This window comes from Sciurus vulgaris (genome assembly GCF_902686455.1).
Source record: "Sciurus vulgaris genome assembly, chromosome: 4".
In the NCBI taxonomy this organism is placed as follows: Eukaryota; Metazoa; Chordata; class Mammalia; order Rodentia; family Sciuridae; genus Sciurus; species Sciurus vulgaris.
The window spans coordinates 62,252,362-62,272,314 of record NC_136464.1 but is presented as its reverse complement, the minus strand read 5'-3'; positions in this window follow the sequence as shown (position 1 = coordinate 62,272,314).

Sequence of the window (19,953 nt, the reverse complement as noted above, 5' to 3'; positions counted from 1 at the left end):
CCAGGCATTATTATAAGTTCTAGTGAAACAGACAGAATATGATAAATTCTCTGTCCTTATGCAACTTATACTCTAGGGGGAGAGACAGATAAACAACCCAAAATAAAATGCAGCATATCATGATTTCAGTTTCTGATAAACAATATGAGTAAGAAGAGGAAGGGCAAAGAGTTGGGGTCTGCTTTAGCTATCATGATCCGCGAAACTCCTCTGAAGAGAGCCCTTTGTAAAGTCTGAATGATGAAGTAGTCAGGTGAGGTTACAGGGAAGCATATTCCAAGCTATGTGAACAACACACTCAAAGGTGTACTTATGTAATATTTTTGTGCTGATAGTTTTGAACTTTTAACTTTGGAATCAATTAACCTTAAAACTTTTTTTTTTTTTTTTTAAGTTTTTACCTAAGGCTTCTTTTCTGTTATACTGGCAGCTCTTACACAAACAAAGGCATTTCTCTTTTGTACTAATTACTCTCTGTATCTTAATCACTGACTAATTACCTGTGTTTGAAACAGAATTTTTCAGTGCTCCTGAAGGCAGTGGGTGTGCTGTCTGAATTTTAGGTGCTGTTTTTTAGAGCATAATATGGCAACAGAAGAATTCAAGAAATTTCTGTCTTTCTTTTGTCCATGCTCAGGTGATTTTGGCAATTTTGCATTTTATTATTTCTTTTGGTTGATTCCACAATGAAAGCATTAAAATAATTATATTAAAATAATACACCTTAATTTGAAGTATAGGAACCTAATATATTTAAAATTAATGGTGGTTATATGTGATTTTTGCAAGTTACAGAACCAGTTAACTGAGGAATCAGATCTATTTTATAAGAAAATAAAGAAAAACAGATGGGACTTTGGAGATCTTTTAAAAATTGCTTTAAATTTCTTTTTTTATGAAGAAATTGGACATTATTTTTTTAATTCATTGTCTTTATTTAATCTTTTTTTCATTCTCAAAGTAAAAATATGAAACTCTAGAGAAGTAGATAATCGGTCTATAAATAATAATTAATATTAAAATACACATTTACAATATTTCTGTTCTAACAATATTAAGTGAAGTCAAGTACAAGCAAAACACATAGCCACAACCCTAATCATAAAATTACGAAACAAGCAAAACCTATGAATGTAAAAGTATGTGGAATCATCTAATAAAAGCATGTTTCTAATAATGAATTTACCTTCCTTTCCTCCATTCTACTATTCCTAGAAAGTTCTTGGATTTGTAGTTGTATCTGGACTATATTGACTGAGGTCACTAGGCTGATGTGTAGGATTACACTATCCCTAAATTCTTTGTTTTTCAAGAGACAAGTCAACAATATTACCCTGGAAACTTTGAATATTCTTAGATAAGAAGATGTAGCTATTTGAAATGGAGGTCCCGCTGAGGACAGTGATACCTCCCAATAAACACACACATCCGAGACCAGGCTCGGAAGGCACGGATCTCATTTTACTTATAAGGGCACATTATCCAATCAGGTTAAGATGCTTTTAAAACATAACAGAACCGACCTATAGGTAAGCCGTATGTCGTAGTAATGTAAACAAATCAAGTATCCCTAAGTGATTCTGTCCGGCAACAAGTCTGAGACAAAGTACTCGGGGAAGGGCAAGCTCCAGCACACAGCGTGAGGCGAGGCAGCAGGGCAAACTCACATCACAGTTTGCTCTGATACCTATTGAGCGAGGCTTTCCCTCAGCTCGTAGCTCAGCCTCAGTAACTGCAAAGGCCTACAATCCATGGTGAGTTTTTACCATTTCCTCAGTTTCCCTGTCCATACTATTAGGTTTATTTAAACCATTGTGTCAGCAACTGCTGTCAAATAAGCTTGAGGAGTGCTCTCTACAAGAAGAATCTTATCTAAGAGATTCAGTAGTCCTTAACACAGCTACTCTCCTAATTTCCAGGATTCTCATATGAGGTTTACTGAAACTTTTTTACATTTGCTATTCATTTATGAAAACCAGTTTTGATGGAAATGAATCCCAGAGGACAATATTGTCTAGAGGGTCAGTTTGAAGTGAATTTTCTCATAGGGAAAATGATATGGAAGATTGGGTCAACCTTAGCATCACAGCATGGAATGTTCATTAAAGATTAGCTTGGAAGCTGCCCTTAACTAAACCTTAGCCACTTCTTGTGAACATGATTTAATAGGTTTCTGGTCCATTTCTGGTCTTCTTTCCATATTTGGGAAGGAGGTTCTGGCATAAAAGGAGATATTCTATCACTGATAACTCCATCTGTTAGAAATGCTTATGCATGGACAATCTAACAGAGGACAAGGGTCATTAGTCTTTCACAATAAAAAGTCCAGGGTGACAAAGACCAAGACCAACACAGTGGCTTGTTTAGAAACCCAAGATGTTTCCATCTTTTTGTTCCTCCATTCTTATACTAAGGGTCTTGTTCTCAAGCTTTTGGCAAGATGAACTCCTAGAACTTAACTGCTTTAGGCATAAAGAAAGAGAGAAGAAAAGCTGAGGATAATTTCTGAAAGATTTCCTGAAACTTCCATTCCATGACTTGAAATTGTATATATATGCTCTAAACTAGACCATAAGGCTACAGGTACCTTTTTAGCTTATACGGGAGTATTAGGACTCTAATTTAGTTACATGACTTCCTGGTATAACTGTATTAAGAAACTGTATTAAGAACTGTATTAAGAAACTGTATTAAGAACTGTATTAAGAAAAAAAATGAAGAAAATATTTTGTGTAGGTATTGATTAGTATTTTCTAAAGGTGACCAAGAGATTTGTAGTTTGACCTTTCTCTACCAAAGCCAGTCATGACAATCCAAAGGAAAGACTGGAAACTCCTTTTCATTCACTGGGAAAGAAATGTGCTTCCTTATTGAAGGGGAGAATTGTACAGAGTTAGGGAATGGCAGCGTCAGATAGGTGATGATGTTTGTCACTGGTCCAGGGATCCCAGAACCATACTCAGAACAAGGATTGGCCAGTTTGAATGACACATTTACAATGGTCAGTATATTAGCCAGTGTTCTATTACTGTGGCATGATTTCTGAGATTATTAACTTAAAAAGAGGAAAGTTTTATATTGGCTTACAGTTTTGGAGGTTTTTTTCTATGGTTGTTTGGCTCCATTGCTTTTGGGGCTATGGTGAAGCAGGTAATCATGGGGGAAGGGTGTCAGAAAGGAAGTTGCCCACCTTGTGACATATGGCAAGCAGAGGGAGAAAGAGAAGGAATCAGGGTCTCAATATCCCTTCAAGGAAACTTTCTCAATGACCTAATTTCCATCCACTAATCTCCAGTTTCAAAAAATTCCACCACCTTCCCACATTGCCATAATATGGGAACCAAGCCTCTAACACATGGGAATTTGAAGGACCTTTTAAGTCCAAATGACAGCAGTTAGTATAGTTGAAAGGGGTCATGAGCAGATCCCAGGGCACAGGGACAGCAAAGTAAAGGGCAATGTGCATCTTTTACTTCCATTCCCACTTAAATGATTCCAGAGAGAAATGTGCTAACTCAGTAGTCAGAGATATGCAGACACTTGGAGGGAACATTCTTAGGATATTTCATAATTAACTCATTAATGTGTTTAAGGATCCAGGATAACCCTACCTTAAGATGTTCCAGGAATATTTTAAGAAGGAGATTCTGGAAAAACAATTGTCTTCCTGCTAGTTGAGTGCATTTAAGCTTGACGTTTTAATATCTGAGCTATTATTTGAAATCTGGAATATTTGAGACCATTAACAGATAAATCCTAGGGTATTCTTTTTCACAAGTGAATTTACTGATTTTTGAAATGTTTTGTTACTTTGTCTCACCTTATGGCACAAAATTTTCCTTTATATTGGCATTTTTCTTATATAATGATGATACATGAAGGAAGTAAAGAGAACTTCAATATATTTCAAAAGAGGTAGCGTTAAGCACATTGCTATTAATATTGGCTAATATTCATTGAACAATTACCATATTCCATGTTTTGAGGTAAGTACTTTGCATTTTTTTTTTCATTTGACCCTTGGGACAAGTCTCAAATATGTATTATCACTAGCTTTGCTTATGGAGGAGAAACATAGGTTTTAGGGGACTAAGTAATTGATCATAATCACAAACCTGACAAGGTACAGACTTTGTATTTGAACCCAGGAATTCTAGAGGGAAGACTGTCAGACTTCTTCCAATTGCTAATACCTGTGACCTACCTCCAGGAAGTGGTAGCACAAGGGTATTTCATTTAATCTCTTTGCAGTTCTGAATGCTACCAGTCATCATCAGGTTCTCCATAAGACTAAGGTTTTGTTTTTCCTCAACTGATCAGTAAAATTATTTAAAACTTTTATTAACTTGGTTAAAACAACACTGAATCTGGTTCCTGTGTTTAAATTACCAGAATGATGAATCACAGATCCATTTAAATGACTAGATTAAAAATATTTAACTGAAATTTAAAGTCAGTATTTCAAATACAATAAATATACTGAAAGAGTTTGGTTTTCTTTCCTTTTGTCATGGACTTCCTTGGCAATTAAATTATCAGAATTTTCTTTATCTTCTTCTTTTAAAAATATGTAAGAAGGGTTTTAAGTGTGAACCCAATATAACTTTGTTACTGTCAAGTCAGACTTGGGATTAGGAAAAAAATTTATGTATATATGAATATAGAATCATATTCCAAGAGAAACAGTGTGATACCAAAAAAAAAAATTAGAGTTTTATTTCTGGGACCTGATATGTTTCTTTTTCCTGAAATTCCTATTGTTCCCTAGGCTTGTCACACATACACACAGTTTTGCGATAGAAATATACCATGCATGTGATACGTGAGAAACAGTGAGCACATTGGGTGAGTGGGTAGATACTGGGTGTTAGGATTTAAATATTAGGTGTTCCCCAAAAGCTCATGTGTGAGATAATGCAAGAAAGTTCAGGGATGAAATGATTGGGTTCTGAGAGCCTTAACTTAATCAGTGCATTAATCCCCTGATAAGGGTTAACTGGGTGGGAACTGAAATAAGGTAAGGTGTAGCTGGGGGAGGTGGGTATGTCTTTGGGGTATATATTTTGTCCTTGTTGAGTGGAGCTCTCTGTTTCCTGGTGCCATCTCCCTAGCTTCTTTCCTCTGCCACACTCTTCTGTCATGTTCTGCCTCACCTCAGGCCTCCAGAAATGGAGTTGGCTATCATAGACTAAGACCTCCGAAACCATAAGCCCCCAAATAAACTTTTCCTCCTCTACATTGTTCTTGTCAGGTCTTTTTGGTCATGGCTATGAGAAAGCTGACTAAGACACTGGGGGAGAAGGAGTGCCTTGGTTTGACAACAACTCATCCTTTAATGGTTGTGATTCCTTCAGCGAAACTTTTAAACTTGTCATATTGTAAGTTGAGTCATCTGTAAAATAGGGATAAAATTAATAATAAAGTGGTTGTTGCAAAAGTTAAATGATTTGTTTGATGCAGAACATTTGGGTTATTGACAGGCACAAAATTATGATGCCATTATTACATCTAGAAAACTCAAATTCTGTCTTCCTAGTTAAGGTTAAGCTTTCTGTCCTCTAGGGACTTCTTGAAGTGATGTCTTAAATCAGGAGGATATGTGATTTCCTGCTTTCTTTGATTATAGTTATTTTATATTCTTATGTTTCTCTTGCCCATTGAATTTCTTGGCTGAAATAGTAGTTTTGAAATCTTGCATTTCGGTATGAGTTCTATGTTGGATTCTGATTTTAGAAAATTAACAGTTCTAAAGGTACTATGACAAGGGGATGTTAGCATTCTGAATCCAATACTCAGATGTGGTCCACCTAAACTAAATCTGAATCTTGGAGGAATTCTTTAGGTTGATATTTTTGAAATAACAAAATGATTCAGACTAGTCGAATCCATACTTAACTATGTTAGCATTAAACATAGAATATGGTTACAAGTAATGAAAATCCATACAACCTAAGCATACGGAAAAAATAGATGGCATTGTTTGTTGTATCGTATCATATCGTAGAACCAAAATTTGGCAGGCATGCAACTGATCTTGACCAGAGACTGCAAGTAGGACGCAGGCTGCTTTCAGGAATTCAAGGTACTCTCTTTCATACTCTCCAGTTTATCTTCTCTTTATACAACTACATTTGATTCATTCTACTTCCTCAGCAGACAGACTTTTCTGAATCTGAACTCCCATGACAGAGGATACATGAACACCATGGGTTCTCAAGTTTACATTCTGCACAAATAGTGTACCTATAATTTTCTTGCCTTAATACCAAATTCCCAGAGGAAGCACTGTGATTCGCATGGCTTGGTCAGGAACCCAGTTAATTGGGTCAGGGACAGAGTCACAATGTTAAAAATAATAAATAATAATGTTAATAATAAGGTGTTTTGTGTTTAACAAATAATACAGAAGTGATCTATTATAGATATGCAATAAATCATAAACATTTACCACGAGGTTCTGATACAAGCATCCAATCCAAGCATCATTTCATGATGAAAAGGTGGGGAAAAAAAAATCTCACCTTAAAGGAGCTAGAACAAATCCTAAATCTATTTGAATTTTCTTCTGATGCTATCCTGGCTCTGTTTATCTTCTGTTCACCTTTCCTCTTAAAATTGTTTTACTGTCTTTCTCTCTTTCTTTTTTCAGTCAGAAAGCACTCATCCTGTCATTTGCAGAAAAATCACATTTTTTTTTTGTATATGTGCTTGTTCAAATTTATTTTAAATACAATGTCTTTATTAATGGTAACACTATGGAAGTTTTACTCCAATACCACTGACAAAATGCCCACTGCTAGTTACTTATCCATAGTATTTACAGCATCAATATTTCCTTAATCTCATTCTAAATTCATGATTCAGTTTATTTTTCTATTCATATGACCTTTCCCTTTTTGCCCACATCTTGACTCTTGACGTTCTTTGGCAACTCTTGCTGGATTTGACCTATGGTTCTCTGATAGGGCAAATATCTGAAATTATTTTGGTATAAATAACAACTGCTTTTTGGTGCCATTATTACTCAGGAAATAGGCAAGAAGGAGATGGCATATGGAAACTAGGTACCTAAAGACCTTAGAAAAGGGATTATCTGCATAGGTAGAAGATAATCAGGGATGGTGCAGCAACTGATGCCAAAGAGACTGTAATATTGTAGGCAGGTGCAAACATGTAATAGTGAATCCCACAATTAGTTACAATTATAATGTACCTATAAAAATAAAATAAAATTACAAATAAATTTAAAAAAAAAAGCAGAGAGACATAATCACCTTGGGATGCGAACTGGAAATTTTACCAATCGGTCAAAGGTTCTTTTGCTCAATTTGAATAGAAATCACAGAGAGACCAGTGCAGCGCCTTTAATGTTAGCAGCTCTGGGCTTTGAATGCCAGCAGCTTTCAATTCTTGGTGTTAGCAGAGACCCTGAGTAGAAGCTAATGGCAACTTTCCACTGCTCCCAACCATTCTCTGGTTAGCAGGTCTCAGTGCAGCCGACCTGGCTGCTGGCTGCCTTCAGTACCAGCAGCCTTTAGTGTTACCAGGTCTTAGAGGAACTAGCTCAGATTAGATTGTATTACTTGAATCAGAAATCATGAATAGGCAAGAGAAAGACCATTCGAAGAGGCTGTGTTAGGTCTTATGTTGCAGTATAAATGGAAGCAGTACACAGAATGAGGTGAGAGGTTAAGAGGAAGGCTGCTTACAGAGACCAAAGGGCACTACACACCATTTCCTGGTTAACTGTAGACTTTCTCTTTAGTCATGTGTAGGCTAGGGGTTCTGTTATGACTGAAGTAGGGATATCTGAAGTGGTTGCAAAGGGATGAAGTAATCCAAAGAGGCTGCAGGGCAGAGTCATAAAGCAACAAGTCTCCTGAAGTAGGTGTATGATGTCAATGTGGCTGGCCACAAGGCATCTGGGACAGCCATGACTATCAGAGATGAAAGAAACATAAAAAGTATCTCTTGGAAAGTGTTGGGTCCTTCTCTTCTATCTCAGAAAAAGAAGGAAAGAGTGAACAGAATCTGGATGAAAAAGCAAACAAACAAAAAAGAATCTCTATGAAGAGGGCCACCCAAGCCCAGTGACCTGGTAGGAAGAAGTCATGGGATTGAGGAGAATTTTATTCCCATCCTACATTATGGGGTTCCCAGGTAGTGCTGCTATTGAACCACATGAAACCCAGAAGGAGGCAGTTTATACAGATGAGCTTTTGGGGGTGTAAAATAAAGAGAGATAACCAGGATCTGAAGGAACAAATAAAATATATCTGCCCCAAAGTCCAAACTCAATGCCAATTGCTTTCTTCTTTCTAGTCACTCTTTCCCCACACAACATATAAATTGACAGAAATACAAGTTATGTCATCAGCAACATTCATAGGCAGATATTAGCTTCACATGATAAATTACATATACAATGCCCATTAATTATTACACGATAATATTGAATTTGGATATCTGAATCTTAACATTTGATGTAAAAACAACCAACTGAAACATTTCTACATACATGACCTGGAATGATCCTTTAACTTTAGGATGTACACAGTTGTAAAACGTGAGTACTGAACCTATATTGTGTGACTTTATTTATTTTTTTGGTAGTTTTGGGGAGTGAACCCAGGGTTCTCCACCCCAGAGCTACATCCCTAGCACTTTTTATTTTGTGTTTGAATTTTGAGACAGGATCTAAGTTGCCCAGGTTGGCCATGAACTTGAAATTCTCCTATCTCAGTCTCTCAAGTCCTTGGAATTGCAGGCATGCACCACCACACCAGGCTGTTTTGTGCTTGTTGACAGGCACAAACACTTTAATTCTGTGTGTCTAAACCTAGGTCTCTGATTTGTGCTCTCTATGCTCCTGAACTAACTTTGCTCAATCAATATTCTTTGCTGAGGCAATAGAAGGGCCATTGATAATTCTCTTGTTTTTCCTTGGTGGTAAGATTAAGGTTTCCTTTTGGAGTTTATGCTAAAAGCATACCTATAGCATGAAGGATCAAGATCCTGTATTTGTTTGTAGTGCAGAAGGGCAGGGACATTGCTATTTAATTAATTCAAGCTCATAGTGTTTCTATGTAACACTATTAAATATCCACCTCCTCTCTCTACATTAGCCTATTAAAGAGCTCTGGGGAGGCTGTATTTAATCACTATTATGCCTAACACTGTTGGCGATATGCAAGCATTTCAAGAGAGCATGTCCCCTCTAAATTCAGTTTGACAAGTAGATAGATTTTCAAGAGTGTCTTGGTGCTTATTGCTTTAGTTTATAGTTGCATTATGACCTCCTGTTATAGACATATGGCCATTTCAGGAGTCATTTCAGGGGCGCCAGTTGGGGGTAAATGTCTAGGAAACTCTAGAATTTAGGAATAGTATATTTTCTCCTACTGTCTTCCTTTACTTTGTTATTAATGGGTGGTCACTAAGTTTCTATTGTTAGGAAAATTCATGCTGTATGCTGGTCTTGTTCTCTTTAGAAGAAAGCACACTCTTCATCATAAGACTGTGGTTCAGTTTTTCATGGGTTGCTGGCTACATAAATTATTTCAGGTCGTTTCCCATGACAGGCACATTTAGTGAATTGTTCACATGCAAAGGAAAGGCATGACCTGCAATATTTTTTATGAAAATATAAAATAAAACAGAGATTCAAAAGATACAAAGATTTCCCATGTGTCATATATTCCCCACACTTGCCTGGTGGTCCCCATTATTAATATCACCCACCAGAATATTACACTTGTTACTTGATGAAGCTACAGTGGATCTTTTATGGGAAAATGGTGCAAATATGGCTAAATAATAAGAAAATTAGAATTTTTGTAATGTGCTTAAAATAACACACTTTTTCCCAAAGAAGAGATGGAGATCTTAATAGTGAACAATATGAAGCAAACAAGTATTTTCAATTGACTCCTTTTACTTAGTAATACACGTTCAAGGGTCTTTCATGTCTTTGAATGGTTTCATAAGCTTATTTTCTTTTAATACTGAGTACCTTTCCATTGTATGAATGTAATAGTTTATATCTTCACTTTTTGAAGGACATATCTTGATTGCTTCCAAGTTTGGACAGTTGTTAATGAAGGCATTATAAATATCCCTGTGAAGGTTTCTGTGTGGACATGTTTTCTACTCTTTTGAGTAAATAGCAAGTAGTGTGATTTCTAGAGCATATGGTGATTATGTCTAGTTCCATAAGAAACTGCTAAACTAGCTTCCAAAGTAATTGTAATATTTTGCATGCCCACTGCAATGAACTACAGTTCCTGTTGCTCCAGGGTCAGGCTATGCAGGGTCAGTATGCGAAATTTTGGCCCATTTTGATGGGTATGTAGTGGAATCCCATTGTTGTTTTAATTTGCATTTCTTGATATGAAATGCAAATTTGTACATAAACTCCAGAGTTTGTCTTTTCAAAGTGTTCAAAACAAACATTCTAAATCTATGCACTTCCCTTTAAGAAATTAAAAGTCTAAGAGTCTTAGTATTTTACAGATTTTACATGGCATCTTATGAATCTTCAATTACTATATTTTCCAATTTCTCATGTGAGTTCTTTTACATATGTGTTATTCAACAGGCTGTGGGAGTATCTAGACATATAAGGGAGTGTCTAGATATCTTATTGATGTTTAAATTTATACACTTGTGATCAGACATATTCTTTCATTTCAAATCTTAATAATTATTGATATGTTTTATAGCTGAATATTTAGTTTACTTTGGTGAATGTTTGTAAACCCTTGAAAGAAATAGGCATTTTACAGTTCGAGAGATAGCTTGCTACTTCTTCCTTTAGTTCTGTCAATTTTTGCTTGGCTTATTCTGAAGTTCTAGTGAATACACATTTAGTCTCACCATATGTTCCTGGTGGATTCATCCTTCTACTATTATGCAGTATCACTTTTTAGGTAAATATCTTTATCTTTTAGTCTATTTTGTCTTAAATTGATGTAGTTAGATCAATTTTCTTCTATCTAATATTTATATTGCATTTATTTTTTTCTGTCTTAGTCTTTTCAAATATCAATGTTTAAATTCAAACTGTTCTAATTATAAAACACATTTTTATTCCAGTTTCATAGTCTTAGATTTCTAAGTGGGATATTTGTTTCATTCACGTTCAGTATAATTATTGCTATTTTGAGTTTAGATCTCCAAACTTGGTATTACTATACATTTACCCTGGTTGCTCTTTGTTCTACTTTTCCCTTAGCCTATCTTTTTCTGGAGTTAATTGAATATTATTAATAAATTTTCACTTCATTATATTTAGTTATATTTTTGTGATTTTAGTAGTTGCTTCTATCTTCATGTTAAACAATCTAGTATCCAATATTATTAAATGATTGGATAAACATTTTAGAACCTTAAAGCAGAATCCTTTTATTTCCTTTCTTTCCCTTATTCTTTCTTATAGAACTAGGGTTATATCTGATATTATTTATCTTAATGCTGAGCTTGTTATTTAGCATTTCTTTAATACAAGTGAACCTAAGATGAATTTTCTCACCTTTGGTCATTCTGAATATTTCTTTATTTTAGTTTAATTTTTGAATGATATACTCAATAGAAATAAAATTTGACAATGCCATTTTCTTTCTGCTACCATTTTTTGAAAATTTAATTCTATTGTCTTCCTGCCTTTGTTATTTCTTCATTTCTTCATTATTTTAGATAAGAAAAGCATTGTTCCTATTATTCTGTCCTTCTAGATGGTGTGCTATTTTACTGTATTTTTTTATTCTCTTTCTTTTTATTTATTTATATTTAGTATCACATATTGAACCCAGGGGTGCTTAACTACTGGGCCACATTCCCAGCTCTTTTTATTTTTTATTTTGAGACAGGATTTTGCTAAGTTGCACAGGGCCTCTCTAAATTGCAGAGGTTGACCTTGAATTTGTGCTTCTCCTCTGTCAGAGTCCCAAACCAGTGGGATTACAGGTGTGCACCACCACGCCCAGCTCTTGTGAGTACTTTTGATATCTGTATTTTATCTTTGAGTTTTGATGTTTTCACTATGACACTCATAAGAGTTGCTTTTATTTGCTCTGAATGAGTTTTTTTGAAATTCTTGAATTTGAGGGTTAATGTCATTTATGAAATTTTTAAGTAGATGGGAAATATCTCTTCAAATATTTCTGCTAAACTCTATTATTCAAGTATTTTGATTAAAATATGTTAGATTCTTTGAATTTGTACTGAGAAGATCAAACCTATATTTGATATTAATGAAAATATAGATGACAATGGAGACTAAAATTATATCTGCCCCAGAAAGAAATACAAACCTTTTATAAGTCAGACGGAAAGACTAGGGGGAAATCTGTAATTTGCAAGTTCCTTTTGAAGTTTTGGTTCAATCTGTTTTAACACTGGCTGGAGTGTTTTAGTGCAGGCTCAGATCATTCTGATACACAAGCTTTAGGTCCTAAGCACTGCTGTGATTCCAGAGATCTGCTTGGGTTCACAGAGACACTGCCAGTTTTTGGAACTGCGGGGTGTCTCTCTATGCATTGTAGCTCAGCTGCCAGGTTTTTCATTTGCTGGGATGCTCTCTTTGCTTTGCCATCTGTTGCCAAATTTCAAACCCTGGGTAATCTTTAGCATTATCGCCACTCCCTCTGCATTGAGCAGATAATGGTCTTTTAGTTTGTAAACCCCTGAATGCCTATAGGTTTGTCTTGGCTCACTTCCCCTGACTTGTTTTTGTAGCTAAAAGTCAGAAGTTTTCAGGGAGTTTCCGTCTTATCTCTTTTCTGTTTAGGATGTCTCATAGTTGAAGGTGCAAAATACCTTTAACGAATGTTCTTCAACTTTCCTGTCCTGCATCCTCTCGCTGCTGAAGGACACCTGCTCATGGTGGAGACTCCATCATTTCTCAGGAGGTGTCTTCTCAGTTCTCCATTTCTGACTCCACTTTACAAAACAGGTTAATTGACATATAATTTACATATGTTAAAATGCACATATTTAAAATGCATAATTTGTTAAGCTTTGATGTGTATACATAGGGTACATGCTATTAAGATCAAGATAATGAACGCATCTATCATTTCAGTAATTTCCTTGTGCCTCTTGGCATTTCCTACCACATGCCCAACTGTGTCCAGACAACTACTGATCCATGCTAACAATTGGCCTTGAATTGACTTTTGTATCTGGCATGAGATATGGATTAAAGTTTATATATTTATATAAGAATATGGAATTCTTCCTGGACAGTATGTTCAAAAGACAATCCTTTCTCCCTTTGATCTTCTTGGTACCTACATCCATAGACTATACTTGTGAGAATCTATGATCTGACTCTGTATTCCACTTTATTTACTTTTCTATCTTTATACACATGTCATACTAACTTTATTATTGTAGATTATAATCAGTCTTGAAATGTCAGTAGTTTTAACTCTTCTGACTTTTATTTTTGTTTCTTCCCAGAGTTGTTTGGGCTATTTCAGTTTCTTTACATTTCTGTGTGAATATTAGAATTAGCTTCTGAACTTCTGGATAAAACAAAGCAAACCCAAACAAACTCTACTGGACTGTGAGTGGGATTTCATTGTAGCTATCTTTTAATATGTGTAATATTGACTTCCATACAATTTTGAGAATTATAATTCGTGACTAATACTACAGTATTCTTTCTTAAAGTCTTTAATTTCTCAAGAATATTCCATAATGTTCAGAGTACAAATCTTACATAGTTATTAGAATTAACTTTATTTATTTATTTGTCACCCTAGTATAAATGGTAATATTTTCCACATTTTATTTCCAATTGTTTTTTGTCTGGTATACGTACCTATAATTGATTTACATTTATTTCTTATATCCTCCAACACTGCTTAATTTAACACTTACTTCTTAAGATTTTTTGTAGTTTTCTAAACATGATTATTCTGCATGCTAATACATTTAGTTTTTGGTCCTTTATTTCTAATCTTAATGACTTCATTGATTTTTCCTAGTTTATTATTTTGGTTAAAACCTTCTGTCATACGGAATAGAAGTGGTAAGAGTAGGCATTTTGCCATGTTGACTATAAGAGAAAAACTTTATAGTCATTCACCATTAAAATATTAACCATAAGTTTTTTGTAACTTTTTGTATTAGGTCATGGAAATTCTCTTTATTCACAGTTTACTCAAAGCTACTATCATGAATTGACATTGAATTTTGTCCATCTACTGAAATAACCATATGATTCATTTTTTTAGCCTGTTGTTATTATAAAATACTGTATTGATTTTCAAATGGTGAAACCCTGCTTTGTAATTAGTATATTTGCATTGGGGTTTCATTTCTCAGTATTTTATTGAGAGATTTTACAGGTATTCATGAAATTTATAATCTGTGGTTTTATTTTCTTTCATTGTATTTCACTAGTTTCTATATTGAAATAATTACATCACATAAAATAATTGCAAAAAAAAAAAGGGGGAATATTATTCCACGTCAGTATTCTGGACTTCGTTACATAGAATTGATATAGGCTTCTCTTTATTTTTTTTAATTTTTAAATTTTTTTTTTTTTTTTTTAGGCTTCTTTTTAAATCGTTGGTAGAATTTGTCAATGAGGGCATTTGTTCTGAATTTTTCATAGTTTAAAGATTTTCACTTACAAATTCTCTTTACAAGATGTCTAGTTCTCTGGATATGTTTTAAGATTTTTCCTTATTTCAAGATTTGTTTTCATGTGTACGAAGTTTCATTATTGTGTGTCTTGTGGATTTTTTTGTATTTCTTAGTCTGGGAGTTCACTGATCTGCTTGTATATGTGAGTTTACAGTTGCCATCAAATTTGGAAAAAAAATAGCTTATTATTACTGGACTTTTTCCTCTTACTTTTCTTACTTTTTTCTCTTACTTTTCTTTCTCTATTCAGTTGAGAGCTCTAATTATTCATATATTATGTCACTTGCAAAAGTTGTCATCAGAACACTAATGAGCTGTTCATTTCTGTAAGTCCTTTGTGTTTTATTTCTGGATCATTTCTTTTGCTCTGTCTTCTGACACCAAGGAACTTTAGTGGGTGGTATTATCATTCAGAGATCAAGACCACAGAGGACTTAGCATGTAGGGTTAGTAAAGGCTTCCATCTCCTGAAGAGTGAATGACTATACATTTACTTTTGCTAGACCCAACTCTATTAATACATTTAAATTTAAAGTATCAAGAAAGAGGTTATCACATGAAATTCCATTTTTCAAGAATTATTTATTGAATTTTTTGTTTTGTGTGTAAAGCATTAGGACAGGTGATCTGTGATATACAAAAATATAAAATGCATCATCTGGGTTTTTTATGAGCTTATGTTTAAGAAGAAGAAAAATAATTTTCAGAAGAATAAATGAAAGAATGCTAAGACATCCTTTAAGATTCAGGTACATATTGTACACATATCCTAAATAATTCCCGGAATTGTGAATTTGGGTTATGTGAAACAGTTGACTTTAAGGTAAGCATGTTATCCAGGTAGACTTGACCAAATCACATGAACCCTTTAAAAGCAGGTGGTCTTCTTCATCTGGTAAGAGCAGAGAGTCAGAGAGATTAGAAGAGAAGAATCCACACGAAGGGGTTCTCTGTTGCTGATATGAAGGGGACTGTGGCTCAAGGACCTGAGAGAAGCCTTGAGGATCTGAGAGTGTTACTGGTTGACAGCATAAAAGTGGGGGTTTTGGTTCTCAAAATACAAGGAACTAAATTCTACCATTAACAAAAATGAACTTGGAAGTGAATAATAAACTCCAGATGACACCTTGATTGCAGCTTGAGCAAAGAACCCAGGCACACCATGGAGGATTTGTGATGTACAGAATTATGAGTAATACATGGCTGGGTTGTGTTTGTTTTTTTTTTTTTAACTTTTAAAAGCTGTGGCAATTAGTTATAGTAATAGGAAACTGTTCAGGCAGTATGTAATGAATGTCATATACAACTCTATCACTGCACAGTGAGAAAGACTAATTTTAACTGGGACTAAGCAGAGAAAGTTTTATTGTGTATATGAAAATGAGTAGAGTTTTTGAGATTTGCAGGGGATTAGGAAATACGGAAAGTAAAATTTTGGAAAATGGACAGTATCATAACAAAATCAGAAAAAAGAATATTTTTTTTTTTTTTAGAGGAGATTGTTCACAAAAGTTAAAAGTAAGCAAGACTTACAACTAAGTTTCTCAAAGTGTAGTCTAGGACTGGTAATGCTAGAATTGTTTAAAATCTTTACTAACATGTGCATTTTGGAGATCTTCACATATCAATTTAATGAGAATCTGATTCTGGATTTTTATATTCTTATACTTACTAAAATTTGTTTTAAAGTAAAAGCCTAAATTACCAGTGAGAAATTTGGAAAGATTTTTGTTGTTGGTGGTGGTGTTTATACTTGTTTGTTGCTTGTGATATGTTTTCTTTTTCTTTTGTTCTTTTTTTTTCAAATATAAGAATTGTAATCAAGGAGTATTTTAAAAGTTTATTCTGGATATTGTAATTGAGATGATCAGAGAAGGAGGATAGGTAAAAAATATAGTCTTCTCTAATAGTAAATTTATAATAATGTATATAGATCAAATGCCTCTTAACACCCCTACATTACAAAAAACATATAAGCAGATATTGGTGGCTAATATGTTATGTTTGCCAATGTGCTGAGAACGAGAAATGAAGGAAAAATAATTTTGGAAATGTTCCAGTTTGGTATACTTTGGATCAGACTTAAGTAGGATTTGGATTTGGGATTTGAAAAATATGAGTTATGACAGTCTAGAATGCAAATCAGTTTTTGTTTTGTTATAAAAGTACCAAACAAATTGGCTGGATTTTCTTTTAATTTACTTAGTCCTAATTCGGAAGGCTCAATCTTGAAATGATAATTCTATATATTCATTTTGTATTTGTGTGTGTATTTACAAGTCTCCAAATTATTATTCAACCAGTATTTTCTTAGTGTTAACATCAGGAACTCACATGATACATGTTGGTTACCTGAGAAAAACACTGACTATGCCTGGAATTATACATGGCATGAACGATCATTTTTAAGACTAATTATTTGAGAGATATCTCAACTTTCTGTCAAGAATTAATCAGTATTGTCTTACATTATTGGAGTTCTAATGTTAAAGTCTGTCAGTTGTTTTTTTTTTTTAGTTAGGTAACTGGAAAATTAAATGGGGAAATTGAGAGTAAAATTGAAGGTGTTCATCTGATATATATATATATATATATATATACACACACACACACACACACACATACATATATACACACACACATACACACACACACACACACACATATATATATGAGTTCAGATACATGCTGTTATATAAATTCACTGAAATTTTGGTCTAAAGGAATTATTCTTTAATAGAAAATTTTAAATAATTCCCCTATAACTTTAAGAAGAAACTCTAGGAATCTGATCTAGACAGAGTTGTTCTTGCTTCCAAATAAGATGCTTATCACAGATGTTTATGCCAGATTTATAATTTCTTTATAAAAAGAAAAAAGAAAAGAAAAAATAAAGAGAAAAGCTTTCACATGGTAGGTTATTAGAGACCTCAGCTGGAAGTTCTAATAGCCCACCACCCTGGTGTTAGATATTTACTCTGTGTTTTTATAAGGTTAATGTTCGTGTCAGCAATGGAGGGAGTGTAGAAAAGCCTGCTACTCTAAAATGCACATGCAGATTGTTTCAGAGAAAAATTTGCAGTGGCATTGAATTGGTCCCCTAATTAAGTTACCGTATTATGGTGCTTTTTCAATCTGCTCTAATCTTAATATCCTCTATGAAGCACTGCATAGCTGCATATGGTAGAAATTGACGAAAGAGTAAGTCCATTGATCAACTTTGACCCTAATATTTGCACATGCATGCACATGTGTGTGCTCACACACACACACACCTACACCCACATTCACACACTGGCTCATTGTATTTAACATTGAGGGTATTCTATCAACCATGATTTTACAAATTTCTAGTTTGCCTGGTTATTTCTATAATATATTGTTTACTTTTATTCTTCAACATCCTATTATTCTCCTCCTTTTTGATCCTTTTTTCACCTCTACAAAACCATCCTCATGATTTGTTAAATTTTCTCCCTAGTCTTGGCTACCATTATTCTTTACTTGGGCTACTCCAGTACCTTTCAACATATCCTGCTTTGCTTGCTTTCTCTCAGTTTTCCATACCATATAATATTATCTTGAAAACAAAATTCAGAGCCTGTCATTCTTCTACTTCTGAGTTTTTTACTAGATTCCTATTATTCTAAAGATGAAGAACGAGGTTATTGTATTTCCTTATAAGGAATTTGTGAATCTCTTTTGAGCGTTGCTCTTGCATGTTCTACCAAATCCATCCTCAGTGTCCATTCTCAGTCAAGGTTAGCATTGTTTGTTGGGAGCCCCCTATCCTTCCTCCTGCCCCATGGTCTGTGTACCTTTTGTGACCTAGAATCCTGCAGTTTTCTTTCTGGCATTATCCTACTCCCATCTGCGCACACACACTCACATACACACACACATTGCTAGTTCAACATTATTTGCAAAAATGTCATATATCAGATCAAATGCCCTGCTACAAGTAGCCTTCAGCAGTTCTTCCAAACTAGGTCATATCATATTCTATGTATTTATAGTACTCTGCCTTCTGAGTCTTGTCATAGTTACTAAATACTTGTCTGATAATTTGCTTTTTTTGTCTGCTTTTCCAATAAATGTTATGTTCTATGAAGATGGAGAGTATACCTGCTTTTCCTAATATTTAATTAGTAGTCTGTAACCCAGGGTCTGGGGTCTGGCATAACTAATAGTTGACAAAGGGATAGTTGAGTAATTAATTCTGGCAATAGATTAATATTTAATGATATAAATGAGACTAGTCTTAATAAAACAAAATTCTATTTTAAATCAATAAATATATAAACATGTAAATAAATATAGGTAATATAATATTGCCCTACAATTTAGTTCTTATTATGACATCTGTGAAATAATAATTTGTGTATATCTACTCCAAAATTAAGTTAAATAACTACATTTTTAATGAAACTTCTCATTTGCATCATGCTACATCAGATTTATTCAACTTTCTCTAAGAAATGTGAAGGCATGAATTTTTCATTTTTTTGATAGCTCTAATACACTTACAAGTTCTGCAAAAGGATGAAGAATAAAATGTAATTTGGAAATAGAAAAAAAAAGAAACTAGATCATAAACCATGATCTCTGTTGAACTTCCTAGGAACACAGCTGGTAGTGACATTTGGAAGACAATAGACTAGAGCAACTGCCTCAGATGAAGTTTCACAGTAGAAATTTCAAATGACGAGTTTACAGAGAGATCTGGTGCAGAAACTCACTTCCAGGTTTAATAATTTTTATATTCTACCAATTTAGCTGTCTTTTTTTTAAATAAAATTAAAACACAAAAAGCAGAGATAATCCAAAATGACCTCCTTTATGGTAACGAAACAATAATGAATTCCTGAGAAATGCCAGCTTTACACCTTATTAACAAAAAGGCTCTGGTTTAAATGGGATAAGTAACAATATAATAATGAAGAGTTAATCATAGCATATAATTTCTTAGGTCCTTTAAAATACTCATTATACATTTTAGGGGCTTTATTTTTCTTTTCAAATACTTGAGGTTAATTATTGCACATAAAGTAACATTCTGTTCACTCCTGAACTGATTTAAGAAAACCTGAGGCCTTTTCTCCAAATCATAGAGGAAAAGAAATGAGAATGGCTGTTAGCAGTTAGCAGCACTTTTCATGCTTTGCTTTTAAAATGAAGATTAAGAAGAAAATGCACACACAATTTTCTCACTAAGACTATTACAATTAGTGCTGGTGAGAGGTTATTTCAGGAAATGTAGCAGGGGATGACTGGTCCCACCTCGCTTAGGTGGTT